At 42.0% G+C, this 19,779-nt stretch overlaps 1 protein-coding gene across 10 annotated transcripts in view; it reads right to left on the bottom strand.

Moving 5' to 3' along the window:
- Positions 1–19,779, bottom strand: part of SPOP (speckle type BTB/POZ protein) — a 190,884-nt gene that overhangs the window by 126,622 nt on the left and 44,483 nt on the right. For all 10 annotated transcript variants that reach the window (XM_029573351.1, XM_029573353.1, XM_029573349.1 and 7 more), the window contains one exon: positions 12,478–12,575. The gene's annotated coding sequence lies outside the window, so the exon portion shown is untranslated. The remainder of the gene's footprint in view (positions 1–12,477; positions 12,576–19,779) is intronic.

Below are 19,779 nucleotides of genomic sequence, written 5' to 3'. Positions count from 1 at the left end.
CGCATGGAAGGCTATATAGTTAAAATGGAGGGGGAGGGGGAGCTCTGGAAGGTCCAGAGCACTCATGATTGACTCCTACTACCAGGCTTATGTGTCTGGACGGGTTACTAGTTGTTGGGGTTATGGGACCGGGGATGGGGGTGGGGGGGAGGGCACTGGTGTTATTGGGATTATGTATGCTTTTGAATTTTCATTTTCCTTTCTTACTGGTATTTCTTTGTGTGATGAACACACCTTTGTTGGCTGGACACAGCTCTTTACTAGGGAGGGTGAGTTAGGCTGGGAGCTTGCTCTTCCGTTTTTTATTCATCCTGTGTTATGGCTCACACCATACCTTGGCCGTTATGGGTAGTAAATGCAGGATAATTTCATGGAATGTTAATGGGTTGGGTACCCCTATTAAAAGAAAGAAAGTTTTCCAACATTTAAAGCGTTTAAAGGTTGGTATCGCCTGCTTACAAGAAACACACTTAACTGCCCTTGAAAGTAAGAAACTTTGCAGGGACTGGGTTGCTGCTTGCTATTTCTCGGAAGCTAAGGGGAAGAAGGGAGGCGTCGCGGGGTACTTATCAATAAGAATATCCCCTTTACACTTATCCAGGAAATTAAGGATCCGGAGGGACGGTTTTTAATAGTTATAGGAACTCTAGCAGGGAACACGGTAACTATTGGCACTATATATGCTCCCAATACTCCGGACCCAGCCTTTGTTAATAAGGTAACTAATATCTTACTAACTAGCTCTCAGGGCGAGCTCCTTTTGGTGGGAGACTTTAATAGTGTTTTCAGGCTGGCGTGGATAAATCTTACATTCCAAAAAGCTTCAAGGACCTCCGCGGACTCTGGGGTTCGCCAATTCTGTAAACGTCTGGGGCTGTTAGATGTTTGGCGCCTCTTAAATCCAGAAAATAAAGTTTATACACATATCTCTAGGGCGCACTATACCTTGTCAAGAATAGACTACATTTTACTGTCCAAACCCTTGTTGGACAAGGTGGACACAGCAGATATTGAATCTATTGTGATAGCTGATCATGCCCCAGTGTGGGTGGACCTCTGGCTAGCTGCTCCCAGGACAGGACAGAGGACGTGGCGCTTCCCTGGATCTTTACATGCAGATAAGGATTTTCAGTTGTATCTCCGGACAAAGTGGGATGAGTATGCTCAGAATAATGAGCAGCATGTAGTAGACCCCACTCTATACTGGGAAACGAGCAAGGTAGTGTTAAGAGGGGAGGTTATAGCCTATTCTATTGCGCAGAGGAAAAAATTAAACGCACTCATTTTGCAGCTTGATTCCCAGCTCCACACAGCCCAGAGAGTGTTAGCTAACTCTCCGTCCCAGGTGCATAAAGATGCCTATAACGCTTGCCTCACTGCCTTAAATTCCCACCTTCATCTTCGGGCGCAAAAGTCACTTAAAGCCTCTGAAAATTTTTTCTTTCAGTATGGGAATAAATCTAGTAAATTACTAGCACGGATGGTAGCCATAAAACGCCGTAAAACCTTTATTGGGGGCCTAAAAACCCACCTTGGCCATCATGTTACCTCTACTAAAGAGATCTGTACAGTTTTGCGTGATTTTTATGAAAGACTTTACAGTGAGGACAGAGCAGGGGGTTCGGCAGAAGAAGAGGCATTCTTTCAAGATATAAGATTGCCTCAGGTCCCAGAGGACAAGAGGGATTTTCTTTGCAGACCTATTACTGAAGGGGAGATACGGGGTGTTATTAAAACAGGTAAAAACCATAAGTCCCCAGGTCCGGATGGGTTTACCTTAGAATATTATAAAATCTGAGTGCTTCGTTGGCGGGGCCTTTAGCAGCCTTTTTCAACCATGCTTGTGATATTAACCAATTTCCCCCTTCGTTTAACAAAGCATTTATTACTGTTTTGCCCAAACCAGGGAAGGATTCCACTTAGCTCTCTTACCGCCCCATATCTTTGTTAAATTGCGACTTAAAATTATATGCAAGGATTTTGGCACAAAGAATGAATTCTGTCTTGCCCTCTATTATTTCACAGTACCAGGCAGGGTTTGTGGGGGGCCGAAATGCAGGGGCCCATGTTATTCGCCTACTCTCTGCCATAGAAACATCGCATTCCCTTGGTCTTGAATCCATGGCGGTAGGGTTTGACTCAGAAAAAGCCTTTGATAGAGTTTCCTGGGATTATATGTTTTCTGTCCTGCGGCGTTTTGGGTTTCCCAATAAGATTATACAGGCCATTTCTATTCTATATCATCAACCAATGTCTCATATTGTAGCTAATGACACTAATCGGAAGCCTTCGGTATTGCACGTGGGGTACGGCAGGGATGCCCGCTATCCCCGATTCTATATATTCTTACCCTTGACCCCCCTGTTAAGGAAATTGGCTGAATCCTCTATTATTCAGGGTCTCCATTACAAGAATGGGAATTTCAAAGTAGCGGCCTTTGCTGACGATATGTTGGTTTTCTTTGTGACCCTGCTGCCTCCTTACCACATGTCCTCCATTTACAGGCTGTGTTGGGACATTTTCCGGGTTAAAAATCAATGTGGAAAAATCAGAGGCTTTGGATATACTGGGGGACTTTGCACTCGACGTGGCCGGGTACCTTCCCCTTGAGGTGGGTGGGCACCTCTCTAAAGTATCTGGGTATCCACATCCCTGCCTTACCTAGTAAGCTTTATGGGTTAAATGTCACCCCTCTGAAGCAGAAATTGCTTACCCATCTCGCGGCGTGGAGGGACTTACCCTTGTCACTATCTGGAAAAATTTTGCTATTAAAAATGATGGAAATCTCAAATGGTTGTATCTTTTCATATGTTGCCGCTATGGCTTAGGAAACAGGATGTGCGAGATGTTAACAAAGGACTTCAGCAATATCTATGGAATGGTAAAAAGGCCCGCATTCCCTTAAAGACTCTAATGCAACCCAAAGGACAGGGAGGCCTCAATTGCCCGGATTTGGAGCGCTATAATCAAGCATGTTTATTACGTCATGTAAGGGACTGGGTCTGTGGCACGGCTTTTTTATTCTCCAATGGACCACTACACAGCTTGGCTCTCTCCACACGCTCCTGGGGCTACTCTACACCTATCGGACTCCTCCCTTCCAAAATTAATAACTACCAGTGTGGTGGTACGGCCCCTGCGTCAAGTGTGGAGGCGGCTGTGTCGGCAATTTAAACTTACTCCGGGAGTGACCACTTGCTTACCCATTCGTGGCTGTCAAACATTCCAGCCCGGAATGTCGCAAATGATCTTCAAGTTGTGGTCAATTAAAGGTTTACAGTGTATGTACCAACTCCTGGAGTCGGAAGCAGATCGCTATCGGCTGTGCAGTTTTCAAGACCTCATGGACCGTTTTTCTGTCCCTCATTCTGATCTGTATGGATATTTACAACTTCGGCATTTTATGTTGGAGGAGCAAAAGGCAAATCGACCTTTTTTTCAGGGCCACAAGGTCCGTGATTTTTTGATTGGTGAGGACGGGAAAAGAATGTCTGCCTCACAATATTACTCGGCACTGGCGATACTGACTTTAGCACCAACCTTGGAGAGCGTTACTGCAAAATGGAATAAGGTTTTGCCACAGGCTGTCTCCTCGCGGGACCTTCAGGCATGCTTTACACATATCTCTCGAACTGTGGTGAATGTCACGCTACGGGACCAGACGTACAAGTTTCTACACCAAGCTTTCTACTCTCAATGTCATGCTTATTATATGGGACTTACGTCAGATATACACTGTACTCGATGTGCCGCCTCACACCCGGATTTCTATCATTGTTTTTGGTCATGCCCAACTTTACAGGTTTTCTGGGGGTATTTTGCAGTCTTTAGTTCATTCAATGTGGCAACTTGATCTTCCTCTAGACCCTCGACTTTGGCTCCTTGGCATGAGGGAGCTGGCGGACACCGAACTTACTGGCCTCCAACAGGGCTTATTCCAAAAGATTATTCTTATTGCGCGGGGCAGCGGTTTTGGCGCAATGGACTCAGCACACGCCTGTTTACATTCCAGTCTGGAAAACTAAATTTCACAACCTCATGCATATGGAACTCTTAACTGCCAAACACAGTTCTAGTGAGAAATACCAAAAATCCAATTATTATGGAAGGACTATGTGAAACTTCTGCCAGTGGAGGAATCTGGAGTCATATCATGATGTGTATTATTACTTTTGTATTCTGTCCCCTGTTTTTTGACGTCTACACGTTACACTAACTATACTAGTTAAGTATATGGCTCTTCGTAACCTCTGCTGATAATGTTCTGTTTCTTAGCTTATACACCAGTGCTCTGCCCGGGGGAAAAAGGGGGGGGGGGGAGGTGGGGAGGGTATCTCTGTAGTTTATTATTGTTAAAAAAAAAACCGGTTTACAGTTTGGTTTCTTTGTGCGATTACCTAACTGGGGTCCTGTGTTTCATAGCTGACTTCCAGATCAGACTCCTGGTTTTGTGTTTCATTGCACTATGGCTCTTCTTGATGTTGTTGTCGCACTCTTAGCACTTTGTGTGTTTTCAGATGCTCTTTTACCTACTGTACTCCAATAAAAATATTTACACAAAATAACACATTACGTGTATGCAGACGACGTCCAAATCTCCTACTGATAATAGATTCTCTGGACAGTACTTTACGTCGTTGGAACACCTATCTATGCTCCATTAATAACCTCCTTTCAAATCTTAACCTGATTCTCAACACAAACAAGACCGAATTCCTCTTAATCACACAGGATGGTAACTTTTCTCTAAACAACCTACCCCCTACAACGCTCCCAACCACCTCTCCCAAAGTCAGAAACCTAGGGGTAGTCATGGACACTCAATTGAGCTTCACAGGCTTCATTAACACAATAAAGGAGTGCTACTTCAAACTTCAAGTATTAAAAAGACTAAGACCCCTCCTTCATTTTCAAGATTTCAGGTCTGTCTTACAAGCGATCCTTTTTTCAAAAATCGATTACTGCAATGCTCTTCTTCAAGGCCTTCCAGACAACTCCATTAAACCTCTCCAGTTGCTTCAGAATGCAACTGCAAGGATACTCACAAAGTCTAACAAAAGGGACCACATAACACCGATCCTTAAGAAGCTCCATTGGCTCCCAGTCAAATTCAGAATCCTCTACAAGCTTTTAGTAATCACCCACAAAGCCATTCTTAACATCTCTCTGCTGGACCTATCGACCCCCCTGCAACTTCATACTTCAACCCGTCCTCTGTGGGGCCCTGAGAGAGAACGGAAGGGAGTGAATGCAGCCGTCCTGGTAAGGAACACAGAGACTGTATTAAAACCTGCAGAACTTTTCTCTATCTGCGGAGAGAGAACGGAGCTGTGCTAATTGAAGCCAGCTGATTCTGTGCTCCTGACGTCATCAGCCAGGGACCGGGTCTACAAAACCCGAGGAGCGTCGGTGATCAGAGGGGCCCTGAGAGAGAACGGAAGGGAGTGAATGCAGCCGTCCTGGTAAGGAACACAGAGACTGTATTAAAACCTGCAGAACTTTTCTCCGTCTGCGGAGAGAGAATGGAGCTGTGCTAATTGAAGCCAGCTGATTCTGTGCTCCTGACGTCATCAGCCAGGGACCGGGTCTACAAAACCCGAGGAGCGTCGGTGATCAGAGGGGCCCTGAGAGAGAACGGAAGGGAGTGAATGCAGCCGTCCTGGTAAGGAACACAGAGACTGTATTAAAACCTGCAGAACTTTTCTCCGTCTGCGGAGAGAGAACGGAGCTGTGCTAATTGAAGCCAGCTGATTCTGTGCTCCTGACGTCATCAGCCAGGGACCGGGTCTACAAAACCCGAGGAGCGTCGGTGATCAGAGGGGCCCTGAGAGAGAACGGAAGGGAGTGAATGCAGCCGTCCTGGTAAGGAACACAGAGACTGTATTAAAACCTGCAGAACTTTTCTCCGTCTGCGGAGAGAGAACGGAGCTGTGCTAATTGAAGCCAGCTGATTCTGTGCTCCTGACGACATCAGCCAGGGACCGGGTCTACAAAACCCGAGGAACGTCGGCGCGTAGTGCCGCCGGCGCGCGGCTTAGACCGGCTTTGACCGCGAGGACCGCGGCCGGCCGGATAAAGTCTTTGGAAACTTCCTCCCTGAAGTCCTCAACTTATGGGTCGAAAAAGGAAGGCGCGTTTTGTCACCTCATCGCCAACAACTGTAAGAACTGGTCCCATGGACGCACATGTTAATCGGCAGGGAATGCCACAAATGGACTGTACGCGAGGCACTGTTGATGCCTCTTTAAGTCCAGGCAATCAACCGACCCCTCCGCAACCCTCAGCAAACACAGGAGAAGATCAGCGAGCTGAGAAGGCGCCAGGAAATGTGAGTGCAAAAGAGTTGCATTTTCCATTGACTGTTGCCGATCCAGTAGATAGCCCTGCAATACAATCTGCAGGGGCAGAAGAAGGTAATATAATAATTACCTTAGATCGGGCACAGATTGATTCTGTAGACCCGGCTAATGTGACTATGGGGGATTTGTGGAGGGTTTTGACAAAATTAGACTCTAATCTAGTACAAGTTAACAACTCATTATCCTCTCTAGTTAATGTTAACAGGTTGTCAATATTGGAACAAGGTAAAAGAATAAATGATGTAGAGTTAACTCTGAAAACTGTTGAAAAGAAAGTACAGAATATCCAAGAGAGAGAATGTTTGAATATTACTGACTGTAATTCTTTACATGCTGTAATTGAAAATATAGAGAATTTAATGAGGATTAAAAATTTAAGATTTGTACAATTCCCAATTACTAGGTTGTTATCGCCAGTTGAAATGTTTTCTAAATTTTTGAAAGAAAATCTAGCATATGGAGATAAGGATATACCAGTGATATCAAAGATTTATTATTTTCCTATACGCCCTAGTGACAACAATGGGCAGATAGAGGATAAAAGTATAGGGGTATCCACTTTTTTAGAGGAGTCTACAGATATTATAAATAAAAGGGCAACATTATTTGTATCTTTTTCTTTAGAGAAGGATAAAGATATAGTTCTGGGAAAATTCTTTAAGAATAAGGATTTACCATTCTGTGGCCAAAAAGTTTATGTATTTCCGGATGTGTCTAGACCTACGCAATTGCGTAGAAGACACTTCCTTATGTTAAAGAGTAAGACCCTGGAAATTGGAGCCACTTTTTATTTAAAATTTCCATCAAAATGTTTCGTCAATTACCAGGGTAAGAAATTTTCCTTTAATGAGCCCCTTCACCTGGAAAATTTCTTGAGGGATAAAACCAGTCTAGGTTTGATGCCTAATTTGTCAGAAGTATCGGTTGTACAAGAATAAATAGAAATCACTCCCTTTATAGTTATTATTGATTGTATTATTATGGTTAGGCAGGTACCCCCACATTATAGGTTCACATAAGAGAAATAATGTGTTATTTGGTTAATGGATTATATGATTTATGTAAGTCCCTCATGATGATTACTTATGTTATATGAAAATACAAGTTTTGTATTATGTTTTAATTTGCAAAAATTGAATAAAGAGTTAAATTCAACCCGTCCTCTGAGATTAGCGCAAAGAGGGACTCTTAGAACACCTACATTCAAAACCTCCTTTAGTAAAAGAGCCTTTTCCACCGCAGGCCCCAAACAGTGGAACCTGCTCCCACCGGACCTTAGGCTGGAACAATGCCCAATTACATTCAAGAAGAGACTTAAGACGCTACTATTCAGACAAGCCTTCCCATAACACTCATCCTTGCCTCATCCTCCACGGACCTTCTCTTCCTAAGCTCAGATGCCTAAGCTATTTAATATGTATATTAGTTTCATTAAATCTATGGTAACCCTCCGCTACCCTACCCCCTCCCTCTGAATACCTTGTTACCCCAAAAAGCCAACTCTTATCAGTTCTTACCAGTTTTGACACGTTACTCCCCATGCTTAAGCTGTATCCAAGTTTTTCTCTCCCCCTGTTCTATGTAAGACAACTTTGTCACTGTTTTTTATGGTTGCAATGTAAACCGGAGTGATAATTAACTCTGTTATTTGAACTTCGGTATAGAAAAGTTATAAATAAATAAATAAAATAAATAAGTAAGTATTTAATTGGAATAACATTTAAAGGGTGAGAAGCAGGATTGAATTTCTTAATCAGTCACTATTTCCATTGAGGATATAGGTTTGACCAAGTTCACGGTGAATAAAGAGGATACTGCGGTTGGTCTGGGAAGGGTGAAATCTGCTGCAAATGATTAGGAAAACACCATATAGCAGGGGTGCCCCGGAAACAATGTATAACACCGGTAGAGAGATTTGAAACCTTGGCTCTGGAGGTATGAAGATAGAGCTCTGCAGATAGCTATTTTGACTTGGTGAAAGTGTAAAAAGCAGTAGTATTGTCAGTGTTTCCATGTGTTGTGGGCAGGGTTATTCCCAGCCAAGATGTTTAACTCTGCTGGCAAATCTCTCCCCACTGGGCTGAACTCTGAGTCTGAGGAGGGCCACACCGGAGCACACTGAATTGGTTCGCTGGTAAGAGAAAGCATATTTTTGGACTACCTTGCTTTTTAACTTCTGCAATTTGTAAATCAGAGAACTTGTAGTATTTTTGGATTTTTTGCTCCCTTATTCACTGAAAAGCATGGCTGCTCTCTTGATTGTAATTTAAACCCTGAAACAATGGCTTTGACCATTTTGCCTGGCAGACACATCAGGCTCACTGGTGTATAGTTTCCCGGATTACTCCTGAAGCCCTTTTTAGAAACTGGCATCACATTGGCCATCCTTCTATCTTCTGGAACCGTGGCTAATTTAAAATAGGCTGCAAATCACCAGAAACAGGTCTGCAATTCATTTTTTAGTTCCTTCAGAATTCGGGGGGGGGGGGGGGGGGAATACCAATCACTCCTGGTGATTTATTATTCTGTAGTCTGTCAGTCTGATATATTACGTCCTCCAGTTTTTCAGTGATTTTGTTTAGTCACTCAGAATCGGTGTGGGTATGACTCCAACATCCTCTTCAGTAAAGAGATGAAAAGAATTTAATTTTTCTATTTTCTTATTCTCTCTTGATCACCCCTTTATCTCTGTGATCTGGCAGCCCAACTTACTCCCTCAAAGGCTTTTTGCTTCGAATATACTTGAAAAGTTATTTGTTTTCACTTTTATGGCAAGCTTCTTTTCAAATTCTCTCTTAAGCCTGCTTATTTTTTTTTACATCTAATTTCCTGGAGGGGCTATGGAGAATATCATCATTGTCTATGCCCACTTTAGGTTGACTCCAAAATAACTAATTGATGAAGCAGCTGCACCACTCCAAAACCTGAGATTGTTGACTCTATGCTGAGGACTGGCTATGGAAGTACAGGAAATTGGATTTTCCCACATTCTTGTCTGTAATTCTTGCAGAATGGAATGTATTGGACTTGCTGCTGGCTCCACTGGGGTATCCAGGATCTGGAGAAGGCCGAAGACTTCTGTGGGAGGTCCTTGCCCTTACAAACATTAACTCCAAGTGCCTAACCCAACTTATCCAGAAATCTGGAATAGGAAAAGTCCTCAGGCAAATGTTCTGGAGGCTCAGATGATTCCCACTCTTTCCTCTGATCCGAGAGGAGAGGGACACTGATCCAAGACTTCAATGATGACATAGGTGGGGGTCCTAGGTCACCTCAGATTTTTATTTTTTTTTAAGAGCACTGAAAAATGCTTTTTAGGTGACTGAAAAGTAAGCAAGGTAACAATTAGGAAAAAAAAGTTATGAAACTGAACAATATCAAGATATCACTAAAAAACAACAGATAGGGTACACGTTCATGCTGAAGCTCAGATAAAAAAAAAAAAGATTGAGGGGAGGGGTGGGTACACAGGAGCTCCTGTACATATGCAGTAGAGGAAAAGCTTCATGAGATAAGAGAAATGTCTTTTCAGCGATGGTGAATGATATCACCCACGTGTCATAGCTTATTCAGCCCTGCTAGTCTACAGAGAATTTTGTTTTTAGGAACAGCTCCTACCATTTTGTCTGGCACAGACATCAGACACACTGGCATATAGTTTCCTGGATCACGCCTGGAGCCCTTTTTAAAAGCTGGCCACCCTTCTATCTTCTGGAACCATGGCTATTTTAAATGATAAGGCTGCAAACCACCAGAAACAGGTCTACAATTTCATTTTTTAGTTACTTTAGAATTCTGGGGTGAATGCTAACCAGTCCTGGTGATTTGTTATTCTTTAGTCTGTCAAAATGATTTATTATATCCTCCAGTTTCATATTGATTTTGTTTAGTCACTCAGAGTCATTACCATCAAAAAATGTTTGCAGTGTGGTTATGACTCCAAATCCTCCTCAGTAAAGACAGAGGCAAGAATTCATTTAATTTTTATGCTATTTTCTTATCCTCACAGAGTACCCCTTTTACCCCTCAGTCACCTAAAGCCCAACTGACTCCCTTATGGGCTTTTCGCTTCAAATGTACTTGAAATTTTATTACTTGTTTTTATCTCTATAGCAAGCTTCTATTCAAATTCTCTCTTAAGCCTGCTTAATTACTTTTTACATCTAACCTACCAGTGCTTATGATCTTCCCCTAGTTTCCTCAATTGGGTCTGCTTTCAGCTTTTTGAAGGATGCCATTTTGGAATTAATGGCCTCTTTTACCTCACTTTTAAACCACATTAGCAGTCATTTGGCTTTCCTTTGACCTTTTTTAATGCATGGAATACATTTTGTCTGAATCTCATGATAATGTTTATCTCCATGCCGCCTGCAAGGTTTTAATCTTGCGGATTGTTTTTAGTTTGGTTTTTTCCTAACATTTCTTCATTTTATAATTAAAGGTTACTGCAGTACTTTTCCTCAGTATTTACCTTCCTGTGACTGTTTCAAATTTAATTACATTATGATCAATGTTGCCAAGCGAATCCACCACCTTTCTTGTAAAGGTCCTGCATTCCACTGAGAACTAGATCAAATATAGTTCCCTTCTTGTTGGTTCCATGACCAACTGCTGCATGAAGCAGTCATTGATAACATCTAGGAACTTTACCTTCCTTGCTTTTCCTGATGTAACATTTACCCAATCATACTCAGATAACTGAAGTCCTCCATTATTACTGTGTTATCCATTTTACTACCCAGTTTTATGCCTGTTAGCATTTTACAGTTTTCTTCATCCTGGCCAGGCAAACGGTAATATATCCCCACTACTATACTTTTCCCTTCTGCCCCCTAAACGTCTATTCATAAGGATTCCAGAGAACAGTTTGCCTCTTGCAAACTTTTATCCTGCTCGACTCTAAGCCATCCTTAACATGTAGTGCCACCTCTCCACTAATATTACCCTGTCCAATGATACAGGCACAGTCTGGAGTCATTTTTATCTGTGTACGCCAATTTTAAATACTTAAGGGCTTTTTCAGCTTTTACAATAACCTCTGAGGACATTCTAACTTTTTTGGTTTGCCAGTTTCCCTCACCATGCACTGCTGAGTGACTGTCAACTCCCCCCCCCCCCCCCAAATTCTAGTTTAAAAGTTACTTTATCTCTAGTTGGGGATAGGGCTGAAACAAGGTGAGGGGGCATGATCTGGAAGGGCAACCGCTGTAAAAACCATTATGCTGCCTCGGGTTCTGCAAATGGAACAGGGAGCACTTCTGAGAATGCAACCTTGGAGCTTCTGGATTTCAATTTCCTACCTAAGAGTACAAGATCATGACTGCAAGCGTACATGAAGAGTAAAAAGAAAATCATTTTAAGAATCTCCACTGACAAATTGTTTTTGAGCACAGTCATCCCAGAGTAATATGACTTCAAAGTAAGGTCAATGCTAAGCTCTTAGCTTGGGAAGTTCATCAGCGATTCAGAGGATCATGTAACCCATTAGTGTGAATCCAGTAAAAATCCACAATTTTAGATGATCCACTGACTATTTCAATGTATTTTTTTTTTAATTTATTTTGCATTTGGAAACACAGGAACCTAATAAAAGATGACCGATAAGGCCCAACTGGTCCATCTCTGATTCTCTGCCACATTAGCTGGATGAACATATAAATTCCCAATTTTAAACCAACATCAGCAATTTCTCTCTTCCCCCATGTCTTTCAGACAATGTCTCAACCTTGCTACTACTATTGCCATCTATATCTCTCTCATCCATATTTAACATTTCATTACAGTATTGGCCTCCAACATCTCAATGGGTAGCCTATTTCAGGCTTTGTCTCTTTCCTTTTTGATTCTTACAAGTCTAATATTTAATTCAATATCCAGACTCTATCCCATCATGCCTTACCACCAAGCTTTGTAATAATCTAAACTGGTACCAAAACTAGTGGGGCTTTTGCCCAACTACTCCATGCTTAATGATGTTAGGGTTATAACCACAGCCACTCCATGCAGGTTACCCCATAACTCTTATTCTTCCGTGATATGACGATCATTATCAGATGCCCAACAGACCTGTTCACATTGAGCCCAAGTATATCACCTGCATCCAAGTATTACACCTTACCTGTCTATGCTGGAAATAGTGCAGCCTGAAGAAGAGTTTCACGGAGAAAAAGAAGCAAAGTACTACTGACTTACAGCCAAGAAGTTTCTTCACATATCCTGAGAGAGACAGAGAAAAAAAACCTATCATACATCAACAAGAATCTATGACAACTGCAAAAGCAATACTTTTAGAGTGCCTATAAAGGGGATTGAACTGAAAGGGAGAGGGGGGGTGTAATCTCACACCTTATCAATGTAATGATCCAATGGCAGATGTATATTGTTATAACTTATGAGAAGGAAGGGGGAACAAATGCAGAGGATAATACCCAAACTCTAAGGCTATTACTCATGAATAGTCTTGAGATTGTTTTAATGGTTGTTTCCATCTCAAGACTATCCCCAGAGCAGGAGTGTGCTGGCCCAACCAAATTTAAGTCTGTTTTGGAAGTAAGGGCAGGGACAAAAAGGTATTGCAAACAATTTAAATTGTATTTATTTACACAATCACAAACTAAATTCAATGTACAAAAGACAATTGAAAATCAGAGGACATTCTCGTCGGTTCCTGCATTTTTTTTGCTTTAATGCAGCTATAGTGAAGGTATCATGCACATTTCTAATTCTAAAATATTCAATGACATAAGAATCTTGAAGAAATAGAGGTACAGAGAAGGACAACCAAAATGCTAAAGGGGATGGAATGGATCCTCTGAGAAAAGGCTGAAGAGTTTAGGGTTCTTCAGCTTGAAGAAGAGATGGCTGAGGGGAGATGTGATAGAGGTCTATAAAATCATGAGGAGAGGAACAGTTTACTCTTTCAAAAAATTAAAAAACTAGGGCAGACGGTAAAAAGAGGCGCTAGGGACACTAGCGCGTCCCTAGCGCCTCTTTTCGGACAGGAGCGGCGGCTGTCAGCCGGTTTGACAGCAGACGCTCAATTTTTCCGGCATCGGTTCTCGAGCCCGCTGACAGCCACGGGTTTGGAAACTGGACGCCAGCAAAATTGAGTGTCCGGTTTTCGACCTGCGAGCCTATATTTTTTATTTTATTTTTTTTTTTAAACTTTCAGGACCTCCGACTTAATATCGCCATGATATTAAGTCGGAGGGTGCACATAAAAGCAGTTTTTACAGCTTTTCTGTGCACTTTCCTGGTGCCTGGAGAAATTAGCGCCTACCTTTGGGTAGACGCTAATTTCTGAAAGTAAAATGTGCGGCTTGGCTGCACATTTTACTTTCTGTATCGCACGGGAATACCTAATAGGGCCATCAACATGCATTTGCATGTTGCGGGCGCTATTAGGTTCTGGGGGGTTGGATGCGCATTTTGGACGCACTATTACCCCTTACTGAATAAGGGGTAGAGCTAGCGCATCCAATCGCGGGTTAACAGTGCGCTCCGGCGAAGCGCACTGTACTGTATCGGCCTGTAAGTAGCACATTTAGAACAAATCACTCAATACACAATTAAGCTCTGGAATTCATTGCCGGAGGATGTGATAAAGTCAGTTAACATAGCTAGGTTTGGACAAGTTCTTGGAGAAAAAGTCCATAAACTGTTTTTAATCAGGTAGAATTGAGGAAAGCCACTGCTAATCTCTCGCAATAAGCAGCATGGCATCTATCTATTATTTGGAATTCTGGCTGTATTGGCCACTGCTAGAAACAGGATACTGTCAGAGATGGTAAAATGTGAATCTGAAAATCTATTTAAAAAAAAAGTTATGAGATTTCAAGAACTGCACTAACTGAACCCTCACCCCTACCAAAAGAAAACTCACTCATTAGGCCCACCACTTATCTAGTGGTGGGCCTAATGAGTTTGGCCCTTTCAAGATTCCTTTCATTCTCCCCTTCTCTGGTTACTCTTTGGGTCAAAGTAATGAGTGGAGGAGTAAACTAATGGCTAGAGCTGTGGACTGCGAATTCAGGAAACCAGGGCTCAAATCCCACTACCACTCCCCTTATGACCTTGGGCAAATCACAACCTTCCATTGCCTCAGGTACAAACAAAGCTAGATGCACTAAGCTGAGTTTTTTTTGTGGGAGGGGTCCCATTATTGCAGAGGTGGGAGGTGTCACCACGATAGTAGGCCCTCCCCTGAAAAATCGTCATGGTGGTACTGCCACATTATTTTTCAAAATGGTGCCGACCTGACCTTGCCCCAGCCACATGACTGTGGCAAGGTCCGGACCCCTCTCAGTTTGTAAGCCCTCTGGAGATGGGGAAATACCTATAGGATCTAAATGTAATCCACTTTTAAGTGCCAAAAGGCGGAATATAAATGAAAACATCATTGTACAAAAGTCTGAGCTTGATTTTACAGCCGCTCCTCTTCCCGACCAGCAAGTACGTCAGGAAAAAAGAAAATTAAAGTAGTCAAGAAACCTCACTATGTACCCATGCTTCCAGCCTGGTGCTATTGCTCACTGTTGAAGGGAGTGATTGAAAAATGGATTCTGACAGCCATCAGAATAGGCAGATGGACTATTCTCCTTGGGTCACGAAAAGTGAGGGTATGATGCACTGGCCCATAATGCCCCACTCTGAGCCCTATTACTAACCATGAATCCCTGTCATCATTAGCAAGTACATGGTAAACAAAAACCAGGGATATGTTATCAATAATTCTCTCTAATTTAAATGACAATGGGCCGGATTTTATAAATTAGCGCAATCACGTACTTTTGTTCACGCACCAGGCGCGAACAAGAGTACGCGGGATTTTAATAGATATGCGCGTAGTCGCGCGTATCCATTAAAATCCGGGGTCGGCACGCGAAAGGCTGCCCAAACTCGGCAGCCGGTGCGCGCCGAGCCGCACAGCCTGCCTCCATTCCCTCCGAGGCCGCTCCGAAATCGGAGCGGCCTCGGAGGGAACTTTCCTTCCACCCCACCGGCCCTATCTAAACCCCTCCCCTACCTTTGTCGGCATAGTTACGCCTGCTTCCAGCAGGCGTAACTTTGCGCGCGCCGGCCGGCTGCCCCGCTCCGAGTTCCGGTCCCGGTCCCGGGAGCTGGTCCGGAGGCCGCAGCCACGCCCCGTGGCGCCGCCCCCAAAACGCCGAGTCACGCGCGACACGCCCCTCCATGCAAGCCCCGGGATTTACGTGCGTCCCGGGGCTTGCGCACGCCGCCAAGCTTATGCAAAATAGGCTCGGCGCGCGCAGGGGGGGTTTGGGGTAGGTTTTCGGGGGCTACGCGCGTACCCCTTTGAAAATCTACCCGAATATACACAATAAGAGAATCTTTGGTAGAATACAATAGTATCATGCAAAACATTTTTATTAATATAAAAACATAACTCTCACTAGACAAAGTTAAAACTAACTAATCACCATTCACTCACTCATTCACACCATTAAAAATCAAACATCAAAAGACAATGTGACACAATACATGTTCCAATACATCATAGTGTGTTTGTTCTTACCCAACTATCCTCCAATACACAATGAAATTACCCCAGTGTGCACAAATAACTTTTAAATGAATTTTTCAGAAAACATTCTTTATAAATCCACCCATCTCATCTTTTATTTATATGGGGTTAAGTCCATCTCATCTTTTATTTATATGGGGTTAAGATGAATTCAGTCCCTTCACAGGGACTGAATTCATCTGCACTGTTCAACACACACTACGTCCAAAGGATCCTTGTTTCACCCCCACTGGGGCTTCATCAGGGACTCATCGATGTAACAAGTATCGTTTTTTTTCACTTCTTCACAAAGCTCACTCACTCAAGGAGGTTATTAAAATTCAGTCTAATATGGTATCATCACACACTTTAAACACAAATAATGTCTTTCAGATTATAATTCCAATCTCTTCACCGAATGTTCACTTCTCCACCAAGACAACGGATGTCACATGTCAAACAAATGTGGTCAGTTAGTTTTAACTTTGTCTAGTGAGAGTTATGTTTTTATATTAATAAAAATGTTTTACTTCATTAGCAAGTAGACATTTCTCATCCTGCTAAAAGACAGATCATCTTATCTCAGTAATCTATTTAACCTATATGTAAATTTTACTATTTTGGTTTTTCTTAACCTTTTAAACAGATGTGAAAGTCACAGGTGCAGAGTGCCAAACCCAATAGTAAATGTTTGCTACTGCACCACAACTGTAAACAAACACGGAAAGCCTGTTTGCTTATCCTAAAAGGTGTTTTCCATAGATAGCAGAATGAATCACTGATTACAAGTGATGATGTCATCTGGCATCACCAAACAGACCTCTCTCATATAGCTAGCAGAGCTTTTGCTCTACTGAACATATGCAGGAATTTCCACTCAGGCACTGCCTCGTGTGCCCCCTCAGCTGATTTGAAAGCTAATTCTAGCTAGGTAGTTGACTCTTTAGAGAAGGAGGTGGGTATTTAGTATGGCTAATTCATCCTGCTATCTATGGTAAGCAAGCTTTCATTTTCCGTCATTAAACAGGGCTGAATTAGCCATTAGATGCGGAGAATCCCCTAGTTGAGAGCTGCAGTGGAGCAAGTACTGAATAAATAGGCACCTTCATTTTCAGTTTTTATTTTATTTTGCCTGGGAATGTCAATGTTAGAACAAAAAAGGCATCCATAGAAAATGGCTTTTTATACTGATTTTTCTCCTATGTTATATCAGTCATTTTTCCCAAAAGACATCTTTTGTTATAATATTAAAATTCCCAGGCAAAATAAAATAAAAACTGAAAATGAAAGGTCCCTATGAATAAGCAACCCAGTCCCCACTATGGAGAGTAAACTACTTAGTAAACAGGCAATGCAAAATTGCTCAGTAGAATCTATATGGGTAGAAATCCCATGTGTGTTGGGTAAGAGTATAGTGATAAGAATATACTACCGTCCACCTGGACAAAATGGTCAGACAGATGATGAAATGCTAAGAGAAATCAGGGAAGCAAACCAATTTGGCAGTGCAATAATAATGGGAGATTTCAATTACCCAAGCAAAGACATGAAGCAAAATGCCTTGCACATCAATAAATATCCACAAAAACAGCGTGCAAGGAACTGGTAAGCAAAGTCCATCATAAAGATTATAATAGTTTTTTTATTTTACTAAATTTCTTCAGCATACATAAGATGATATTGATTGTGGGTCCCTCCCGATGCAGCCACCGCGAAACACGGACCATGTCGGGGGACTTTAATGATTGTTTTTGAAGATGTATGGAGTTGCCACTAATAATGCTGAAGAAATTTAGTAAAATAAAAAAACTATTATAATCTTTATGATGGACTTTGCTTACCAGTTCCTTAAACGCTGTTTTTGTGGATATTTCAATTACCCCAATATTGACTGGGTAAATGTAACATAAGGACCTGCTAGAGACAAAGTTCCTGGATGTAATAAATGATTGCTTCATGGAGCAATTTGTTCAGGAACCAACAAGAGAGGGAGCTATTTTAGATTTAATTCTTAGTGGAATGCAAGATTTGGTGAGAGAAGTAACTGTGGTGGGGCCACTTGGCAACAGTGATCATAACATGATCAAATTTAAACTAATAACTGGAAGGGGGACAATAAGTAAATCTGCAGCTCTAACACAATTTTAAAAAGGGAAACTTTGATAAAATGAGGAAAATAGTTAGAAAAAAAACTGAAAAGTGCAGCTGCAAAGGTTAAGTGTTCAACAGGCTTGGACATTGTTTAAAAATACAATCCTAGAGGCGCAGTCCATATGTATTCCGCGCATTAAGAAAGGTGGAAGGAAGGCAAAACGATTACCATCATGGTTAAAAGGTGAGGTAAAAGAGGCTATTTTAGCCAAAACAAATCCCTCAAAAATTGGAAGAAGGATCCATCTGAAGAAAATAGGATAAAACATAAGCATTGTCAAGGTAAGTGTAAAACATTGATAAGACAGGCGAAGAGAGAATTTGAAATGAAGTTGGCCATTGAGGCAAAAACTCATAATAAAAACTTTTTAAAATATATCCAAAACAAGAAACCTGTGAGGGAGTCGGTTGGACCATTAGATGACAGAGGGGTTAAAGGGGCTCTTAGGGAAGATAAGGCCATTTCAGAAAGACTAAATGAATTCTTTGCCTCCGTGTTTACTAATGAGGATGTTGGGGAGATACCAGTTCCAGAAATGGTTTTCAGGGGTGATGAGTCAGACGAACTGAACGAAATCACTGTGAACCTGGAAGATGTAGTAGGCCAGATTGACAAACTAAAGGGTAGCAAATCACCTGGACCGGATGGTATGCATCCTAGGGTTCTGAAGGAACTCAAAAATGAAATTTCCGATCTATTAGTTAAAATTTGTAACCTATCATTAAAATCATCCATTGTACCTGAACTGGAGGGTGGCCAATGGAACCCCAATATTTAAAAAAGGCTCCAGGGGCGATCCGGGTAACTATAGACCAGTGAGCCTGACTTCAGTGCCGGGAAAAATAGTGGAAACTATTCTCAAGATCAAAAATCGTAGAGCATATAGAAACACATGATTTAATGGGACACAGTCAACATGGATTTACCCAAGGGAAGTCTTGCCTAACAAATCTGCTTCATTTTTTTGAAGGAGTTAATAAACATGTGGATAAAGGTGAACCGGTAGATGTAGTGTATTTGGATTTTCAGAAGGCATTTGACAGAGTCCCTCATGAGAGGCTTCTACGAAAACTAAAAAGTCATGGGCTAGGAGGCGATGTCCTTTTGTGGATTACAAACTGGTTAAAAGACAGGAAACAGAGATTAGGATTAAATGGTCATTTTTCTCAGTGGAAAAGTGTAAACAGTGGAGTACCTCAGGGATCTGTACTTGGACCGGTGCTTTTCAATATATAAATGATCTGGAAAGGAATACAATGAGTGAGGTTATCAAATCTGCAGATGATACAAAATTATTCAGAGTAGTTAAATCACAAGCAGACTGTGATACATTACAGGAGGACCTTGCAAGACTGGAAGATTGGGCATCCAAATGGCAGATGAAATTTAATGTCGACAAGTGCAAGGTGTTGCATATAGGGAAAAATAACCCTTGCAGTAGTTACACAATGTTAGGTTCCATATTAGGAGCTACCACCCAGCAAAAAGATCTAGGCATCATAGTGGATAATACTTTAAAATCGTCGGCTCAGTGTGCTGCAGCAGTCAAAAAAAGCTAATAGAATGTTAGGAATTATTAGGAAGGGAATGGTTAATAGAACGGAAAATGTCATAATGCCTCTATATCTCTCTATGGTGAGACCGCACCTTGAATACTGTGTACAATTCTGGTCGCCGCATCTCAAAAAAGATAAACTTGCGATGGAAAAGGTACAGAGAAGGGCAACCAAAATGATAAAGGGGAT

This window comes from Rhinatrema bivittatum, chromosome 12 (assembly GCF_901001135.1).
Source record: "Rhinatrema bivittatum chromosome 12, aRhiBiv1.1, whole genome shotgun sequence".
Lineage (NCBI taxonomy): Eukaryota > Metazoa > Chordata > Amphibia > Gymnophiona > Rhinatrematidae > Rhinatrema > Rhinatrema bivittatum.
The sequence above is the reverse complement of the archived record's forward strand: the minus strand, read 5'-3'. Positions and strand labels throughout refer to the sequence as shown.